Raw genomic sequence first — 8,837 nt, forward strand, 5'->3', positions numbered from 1 at the left:
TCATAGGGACTTGGTCCGATTATCAGTACGGACATTGTTAAGAGATGTGAGTGGGACGCTGGGCCTTTCAAGCGCTTCACCAAGAATTTGGAAGCTGCAATCGAAGATGACGAGACCAAGAGTCAAGCGGTTACACGACGCCCAAAGTTTCAAATTGGAGACATGGTAGTCAAGGCAACCTCATTTCAAGTCGGAAATATAACGGTGAAGATATCTGTTCGTACTGATTCACCCGAAGAAAGGGAAGACGAGCCATATCTGGTGGCAGATGTTCTTTTGTGCGGTTACTGCAAACTCATCAACACTGACAAGTTGGAAGGCATAACAGTTAACTCGCGATGGCTCAAGCCCTTCAATATCTAAAGCACGGTGCTACTTCCTCATCCATTGTTCTTCCTTTAGTATTTTCTTCAGCGATTTCCCTTTCCACTCAATATTTGTATTCCCTCCAAGATGAATGAACCACTTGCATTCTTAATTAATTTTCCGATTTCTATTTAAAGCATACTTTTTCTTTCAAACGAGTTTTCTGGATCTCAAAAAAAAAAAATAAAATAAATAAATCCCGAAATTTCGTGAAACCAGTACCGATCAAATCACGACCAGAAAAGCCGAAACCCTGCAAAAAATACTTTACTCGAGACTTTGAAGGGAAGAATATACAAGGAATCATCAGACGACAGGAAAGGCATGGAATATCAAACAACTTATTTTGATGAAGGTTTTGGATCCTTTCGAAAAAGAGGTTTTATTCAAATAATCTAAATAAGCGGGATGTTATTTGGCGAAACCCTAACTTCGCCATGAATACAAAGAAGATAAAAATGGTCTGTGAAACATCAAAGCGGCTGCACGCCAAAGAGAAACTGGTCATCGAAATCATACCCCCGGATCGCCAACGCCTCTTTCAGAGCCCTTTCAAGCACTTTCCCCAACAATCTTTCGGACAACAAACGTTCCATTCAGAACCCGCCTCCGTAACAACAACTCCAACATCCCACCCTGAAACTGTCTCAGCAACAACATTTTCCGCCTCCTGTCCACACCCACTTTGACAACTGTCTCAGCATATACCACCACAGCTTCTCCAACGTCCCTGACAGCAGTTTCGGCATCCACCCCGAAAGATGCTTCAGTTTCGTCAACCACAGCGGCGTCTTCCTCGGAAGCTTTTTCAGCGGTCTTTCGAGGATGTCCCGGTTCATCTGCACCATAATCAAAGATTATGACACCATCTCGGACAAGGAAATTAAACTGGCTCTCCCCTAGAAGTTTCACAGACTCAGTCTTCCACCGTATCAACCGAGAGGCGGGTCGTTTAGCCCTAGCACTGGGCTGTGAAGAAGTTTCGTTTCCCTGATGTATCTCAACGCACTGGGATGCTTCACCATCTCCCCGCTTTTCCTCCATGTCCACCAGAGTCATGAAAGCCTGAGCGTGCATCCGCACTCCATATAAATAGGTGGAAGGCATGTCCTTAATAATTTTGCCAGCTTCACGAAACAGAGAATTAATTCTGTATAATGCCTCCTCATGAGAAGAAAACCAGTTTTCGTCGATCCCAAAGCTTCTCTCCGAAGAGTCAGAGGTAAGGTTATCACTGGAAGATCCCATTATGTACTACAAAATCAAAAGATGGGATAAATTTTTGCCCTATCTTCACCATCAATCTACATGAACAAGAAAACAGAGTGAGGAACCAGGATAAAGCACGAGACGATACCCGTAAAGAGGATAGACGTGATTTCAAAACGATTTGTACGAACGAAGGATTCAAGATCGCCTCTTATATTCAGTAGAGTGATGAAATCCGAAAAGGAAAACTTTCTACTAGTCGTGAATTAAGGCGTGCTATCGACTGGAAAAGATATTTGTCTATGCGAGTCAATTAGGGTTTGAAGTACGTGTTTGGAACACGCTGGCCAACGTTATCGCTTATGCTCTACTGCCAGCCCCGGAACTTGGAAGTGAAACCGGCAATATAACATGAGGAGGAGAGCTAACACCTTTCATATGGACGTGATACTTTGGGATATGAATAAGGAAAGTATTTCCTATCTGAGCCACGCATGGAAAGAGGCAACCGGGCCTGCAAGCAACGCCAATAGTCCGCGCCACGCAAAGCCAACACCGTGCCAAGCCAGCGCTCATCCCATGCCGATCCAACGCTGACGGATCCATTTCAAGCCGACCAATGCCAGCGGCTCCATTTTAAGCCAAGTCAAGCCAGCAATGCCAATAACTCCGCGTACCTCAGCCTAGCCAAGCTGACGCCAACTGTTTGCATCCCGGACAGCAACCACCACTACCACTCTGCGGCCTACCTAGCAGCACCACGAGCAGAATCTACGCAAAGCCACCAACACAAGAATCACGAATTCTCCTTACCTCTCGAAAAGGTTAGACGGATCTTCCTGACCATCTTTTCATGACTTGCCATTTCGATTTTGTCCTTGTCTGCCACCATCTTATGCTTACCTCGCAACAAAGCCCCTGTTCCGAGCTAAGCAGAGGACTTAATGTTGATGGTGGTTTTTAGCTTAGGGTTAAAATCGTAAAACATTAGTCAGACAGTGACGTCACACATGAGTAATAAGGTCTCCACTAGCACATTTATTGAAACCATTCAACATGTATACGTAAAATTACCGGGGTACCTTTTTTATATGCCATGCTCCACGGCAGAGCCCTCGGTACTGACTGGCATCATGTCTGCACATGCCAGTCGTGCATGCTAGCCAAACGTGCCAATCACGCGTACCACGTATTTTAAACTAGGGTTTCGACACGCTAAACCCTAATAGCCATATATCCATGCCAAAGGCATGCCAACCATGCCAGCCGCACCACCGTGTCAATGGCATGCCATGCCAGCCACATCTTTGCGCCAAAGGCATGCCAACCATGCCAGCCGCACCACCGTGCCAATGGCATGCCATGCCAGCCACATCTCCGCGCCAAAGGCATGCCAACCATACCAGCCGCACCACCGTGCCAATGACATGCCATGCCAGCCACATCTTCGCGCCAAAGGCATGCCAATCATGCCAGCCGGACCACCGTGCCAATGGCATCCCATGCCAGCCACATCTTCCGCCAAAGGCATGCCAACCATGCCAGCCGCACCAATGTTCCAATGGCATGCCATGCCAGCCACATCTCCGTGCCAAAGGCATGCCAACCATGCCAGCCGCACCACTGTGCCAATGGCATGTCATGCCAGCCACACCTCCATACCAAAGCCATGCCGTCCATGCCTCCATGCCGCTGGCTACCAAACGAATGGTTGCAATAATCAACGACCACCCTTCCATCTGAGATGAAAATCTCAGCCGTCCAAGTTCGCCACCAAACGCGTGGAAATTTTTGGTCCAATGCCAAGCCCTAATTTTGGCAGCGTCTAAACTATGACAAAACCCTAATTTTGGCCGCGCCTAAAACTATGCCAAAATCCTATCTTGGCCGCGCCTAAACCATGCCAAATCCATGACGGCTATGACTCCATGCCGTCGGCTGCCAAATGAAGGGTTGCAACAATCAACGACCACCCTTCCTTCTGAGATGCAAATCTCACCCGTCCAAGTTCGCCACCAAACGCATGGCAACTTTTGGCCCAATGCCAAGCCATAATTTTGGCCGCGCCTAAACTATGCCAAAACCCTAATTTTGGTCGTGCCTAAAACTATGCCAAAATCCTAGCTTGGCCGCGCCTAAACCATGCCAAAGCCATGCCGGCCGTGCCTCCTTGCCGCTGGCTTCCAAACGGAGGGTTGCAACAATCAACGGCTACCCGTCCTTTTGAGACGCAAATCTCAGCCGTACAAGCTTGCCACCAAACCAAACATTTGTGGCAACCTCTTGGCTGCGACGCCAAAGTTCCACGGTTTGTGCCAAACCCTAATTTGGGTCGCGCCAAGAGCATGCACGAGCCGTACTGGCCATGCCTCCATGTCGCTGGCCGCCAAACGGAGGGTTGCAACAATCAACGGCTACCCCTCCTTCTGAGACGCAAATCTCAGCCGTACAAGCTTTCCACCAAACCAAACGATTTGTGGAAACCTCTGGGCTGCGATGCCAAAGTCCCACGGTTTGTGCCAAACCCTAATTTGGGTCGCGCCAAGAGCATGCACGAGCCGTGCTGGCCATGCCTCCATGCCTCTGGCCGCCAAATGGAGGGTTGTAACAATCAACTGCCATCCCTCCTTTTGAGATGCAAATATCAGCCGTACAAGCTTGCCATCAAACGACTTGTGGAAATCTCTTGGCTACGCTGCCAGCTCTTTGGCCACAGAACACACTTAGCTATGCCAATTCTTTGGTCACGACACCAAACCCTAATCAGACACACCAAGATAATGCGCAAGCCATAACAACACCATGGCCACGCCACTGGCTACCAAACGGAAGGTAACCACAATCAACGACTAACATTCCTCTCAAGATGCAAAATCTAGGCCGTCGAAGGTCACCACCGAACCGGCAAGCCTCTAAATATTAACTTTCCAAACAATAGCAACATGCTACACGTTTTCCACGAAAACACTCGAGACATCAAAACATGTCACAAAACTGGGGATGCTCATCAGGGTATTGGTCTGGCGATTTACAGCGTGCAGGGTACACTACACCCGTTATAAGAAAGTGTCATGAGAGTGAGGCGGTTAGTAAGTACATGACGTAATGGTGAAACATTTCCTGAATTATGGAAACATCAATTCCAGGCGTTACCCGTTACCGCTTTCTTCCATTTACTCAACCGTTTCCACTTCTTACGAGACCAGGGTACGTCTTGTTGCGACTTGTATAAATAGGTCTCACATATTTCCACCAAACAAAAGTTTTTGGGTTAGGAGAATACAACACTCAGAAATAACTTGTTAGCTTTCCCATATGTTAGCTTTTCACTTTCTGATACAAGTCATCAAACAACTACTCTTCCCGAATCAATTATTCTGGTCTCAACACTCTCTTCGCTTCCCTCCCTAGACCAACCCTTCTCCTTCACTTTGTGACCGAAGCAAGTCTGGAACGACCATTTCTTGGTTTAGGCTGGATTTGTACATGTTGATCTATCGAATCAAAGTACTCCCTTGCAGTACATTGTTTAGGGTTTAGACTCGTTTCTCACCCACGCACTCGAAATTACCAAAATCAGCAGAAACTGTTTTCACCCTCAAACACAAAGGCATCTAGAAAATTAGTTGTAGCAAACTTGATGCCTAGCACCATCGATAAGTTCTGGTGGACCAAATCTGTTGCGGAATTGGTTTACTACATTTCACAAGGGACAGACATTAATTTTTGTGGCCTTATTATTCGTCAGAAGGTAAGCGTAGGATAAAATTCTAAGAAGACTCATGGATTTCCTTGCCTCATTACAAGAATTTGCAGTCATAACCACATTGCTCCTTTTGAACCAGTTCTGGGAGTCCAAAACCCTTGACCATGGAAAGCGTTGAAAATATGAGTAGAAACTTGGCTCCAAATCCTAAAGTTGCTCATCTTCAAAAAATAATTGATTGCATGCAGGATCATCTGACATTTTCCTTGGAAACTCATCCAAATTTAGCTGAACCTTTATCTAAGATTGCTGAGGAATTCTATCGCAATCAAGCGTAAATTAGTCCTTTATTGTATTCTTATGTCATGTTTGTTTAAGTCTGTATGTTGAACTACGTTTGAACCTCTGTTGATGGTTGTAATGACTTTGATGTTATTTTAGCTTTGGATGATTTTTAATTAAAATTGCTAAATATGTCAAATTCAATTGTAGTTCATACTCACTTTGCACAGTCATAGATGAATATCTAGGAAACTTCTTGTGAGAATTCATTCTTACTTTTGAGAAGGATAACTAGGGTTTGGTATAGCAAAAATTGTGATTACACAAGATATTTCCACGATTTTCATCTTGCATGTTTTTAGATTTATCTATTTAAATTCAAGAGTTGTTGGAAGATGAACTTGCAGTATGTAATCATTATTGGTTTAACTATTACAAAAGTCTTATGAAATATTTTTGTCTTTACGTTTTTCGTGAATCGAGCTGATATTTCATATACGCTCAGAAGTTAAATCTTTTATGTTTTTCGGAAAATAGAACAAACTCTTTGAGAATTTTCTCGTAGTATTGATCTACTCATGATCGCACTCCTGTGTTTTTATTGCTTGACACACTCCGTAATATTTTCTTATGTTGAGTCATACCCATCAAAATTATCATTTTGTCCGTAAATGGTATTGAGATTATTTTAAGTCGGTTTTCGGATACAAATCCATGTGATTTGTTAATGTCCAACAAAATCCTTCTTTTTATAAATCAAGGTCACTCATGTTTTTCTCTTGGGAATGACATCAAATAGGGGAGAGTTCTTAGATGAACTTGTGCTTAATTGTTATATATTATTGGGGAGTGTGGCTGTGGAATTTGAAAGGGGATGCTTGTATCTTAAATCTCCTAGATGAGCACTAAGTAATTTTTACTATGTGATATCATCTAAAAAAGTTGATATGAAGAGTTGCATTTTAACTATGTTATAATGTAGAATCCAAAATTCCTTAAAACTTGACATATCTTTTGGTTGTGTTCATTACGATCCTACGATTTTCGTACCTTTGTTAATTTTATTGACTAAAGGGGGCAAATTATTGAGTAGTTTCATACTACATATGTATTGTTTATAGATCATTATGTATAAGGAGGAGGGAATCGATAATCTATAGGTTTCACCTATTATGCAAAAGATGTAAGTATTGATTAAGGGGGATAAACATATCACTGTAGTATTACTTCATAGTTGGGATACAATTGAACTTTGGAAAAATTAATAATACTATGTTTATGTATAACGACGTTTGAAAATATTTGTTTTCAACGTTGTTATCGCTACAGATCTTCAACAACAGCGATGCTGAGTTGAACACGTTCAGAATCATTGCAACTTGAAATTATGAAGAGTTCAAGGAGTTGAAGAACCAAGGAAATCAATCATGATGGATTCGAGGAGTTTTAAAAACTTTATTTTTTTATCCATATGTATTGATAGTTTTGTCACTAAAATTGGCAATGGAGGAGATTGTTAGAGCATTGCTCGGTCGAACTCACAAGTGTTTCTATCTCAAGCTTGTTGTCAAAACTATATCTTGATTCCTAGTATACAATTAGTTAAGTCTCGGACTAGGATAGAAATGTAGTTGAGAAACATTGGATCACGACAGTCATCATTGAGTTATACCGTTTGAAGGCGAAGATCAACCGAAGCATTTGGAGAACTTCATCAAGAAAAGGTAAGTGAAGACTGAACCACCTATTTCACAAGTTATATTCACTTTTCTATCATTGAGACGATGTCGCGTAACTAATTAGACTATTATGCATAAACAAGAATTTCGAGTCAAGTTTATCTTGATAATTAGTTCTAGAAATATAACGACTAAGCTTAATGAACATTTGTTCATACTTGATGAATTTCGTTTAAGGACAATTTATTGTTCGAAATCAAAATCATTATTCAAGTCTTATCGTTCAAAAATAACCTGGAACTGTGATATGTGTCATTGATGTTATTCGGGAATGTTTCAAATCGATTTAATGAGAAACATAGAACTACTAGATTCGGATACAAGACAGTGTTATCAGTCTTACAAACTAGGAAAACTGTTGTAAGTATGAACCCGTATTACATGTACTCGTACACGTAGCGGAGTAGCTACATATCGACTCGCAGATTTGTGGTACGCATATTCTTATGTATATCATGTGAAAAATCTGTTCAATTCGTGAACCGGATCGGTACGCATACTCGTATGCAAACATTTAGGAACCATGGTCACAGAACCAGGATTAGTATCCAAACCAGTACACAGAACCAGGATTAGTATCCAAAATAGTTCTGTGTTACCGAACTCGGTTTAATATCCATACCGGTACACAGACCAAAATAGTTCTGTGTTACCGAACTCGTTTTAATATCCATACCGGTACACAGACCAAAATAGTTTTGTAGACTCCGGAACCGGTCATAGTCTTAAGGTTTCCAAACTGGTAAGCGTACCTAAATAGTTTTGTTAACTCCGTAACTTGGTTTGGTTATATGTTTACAATACGGTACACGTACTCTGACTGACCATAGTCACGAACGGCTATGGTATTTGTACTTTGTGCATCTACTAACCATGTTGATTATCTTCAAGTACTATTAATTTATTTATACGAGATAATTAGCATTCGATTATTTCTCTAAAACACTAGACTTATTTGATCACATGATTGTGACTCAAGGTTAATGTCTCAAGTGTTCATGAAAATGAATGTTAAGCTTTTAAGTTCAAATCGGCCAGTTTCGTCTAACCACCTTGAACATAGTCTTTATACACGGTTCGGTTATGGTTTCACCTAACCAGAGTGTAAATCTTGTTTATGTAAATCAGATTCAAATATTCATCTAACAATGGATACTGTTCGCTTGGTTCTAAAGCTATCTTAGCTTAAACCTAAAGCAACCTATGCTTTGAATTTGTATAAAAGGGGAACTTCAAGCAACTAGGATCTTTGAATCCCGACACTACTTTGGTGTGTCCTATTTGTAACTAGAGTCGTCCTCTTCCTAACCCTTTATAGGGTTTAGCGACTACAAAAACTTTATAGGGATTCATGAAGCCAGGTCCAGTTATCTTCTTTTGATAGCTCGAGTTTCCTGATCTTGATCGATTTTTGAGTTGCTCACTCGATCAAGATATATAGAAATCATCAAATTTCTCTTTGTCTCAAACTTTGTTGATTCCACAAGTTTTATACTTGTGAGGTGAATAATAATCTAGGATGCAATTCGGGTTGC

This window comes from Papaver somniferum, chromosome 2, assembly GCF_003573695.1.
Source record: "Papaver somniferum cultivar HN1 chromosome 2, ASM357369v1, whole genome shotgun sequence".
NCBI lineage: Eukaryota > Viridiplantae > Streptophyta > Magnoliopsida > Ranunculales > Papaveraceae > Papaver > Papaver somniferum.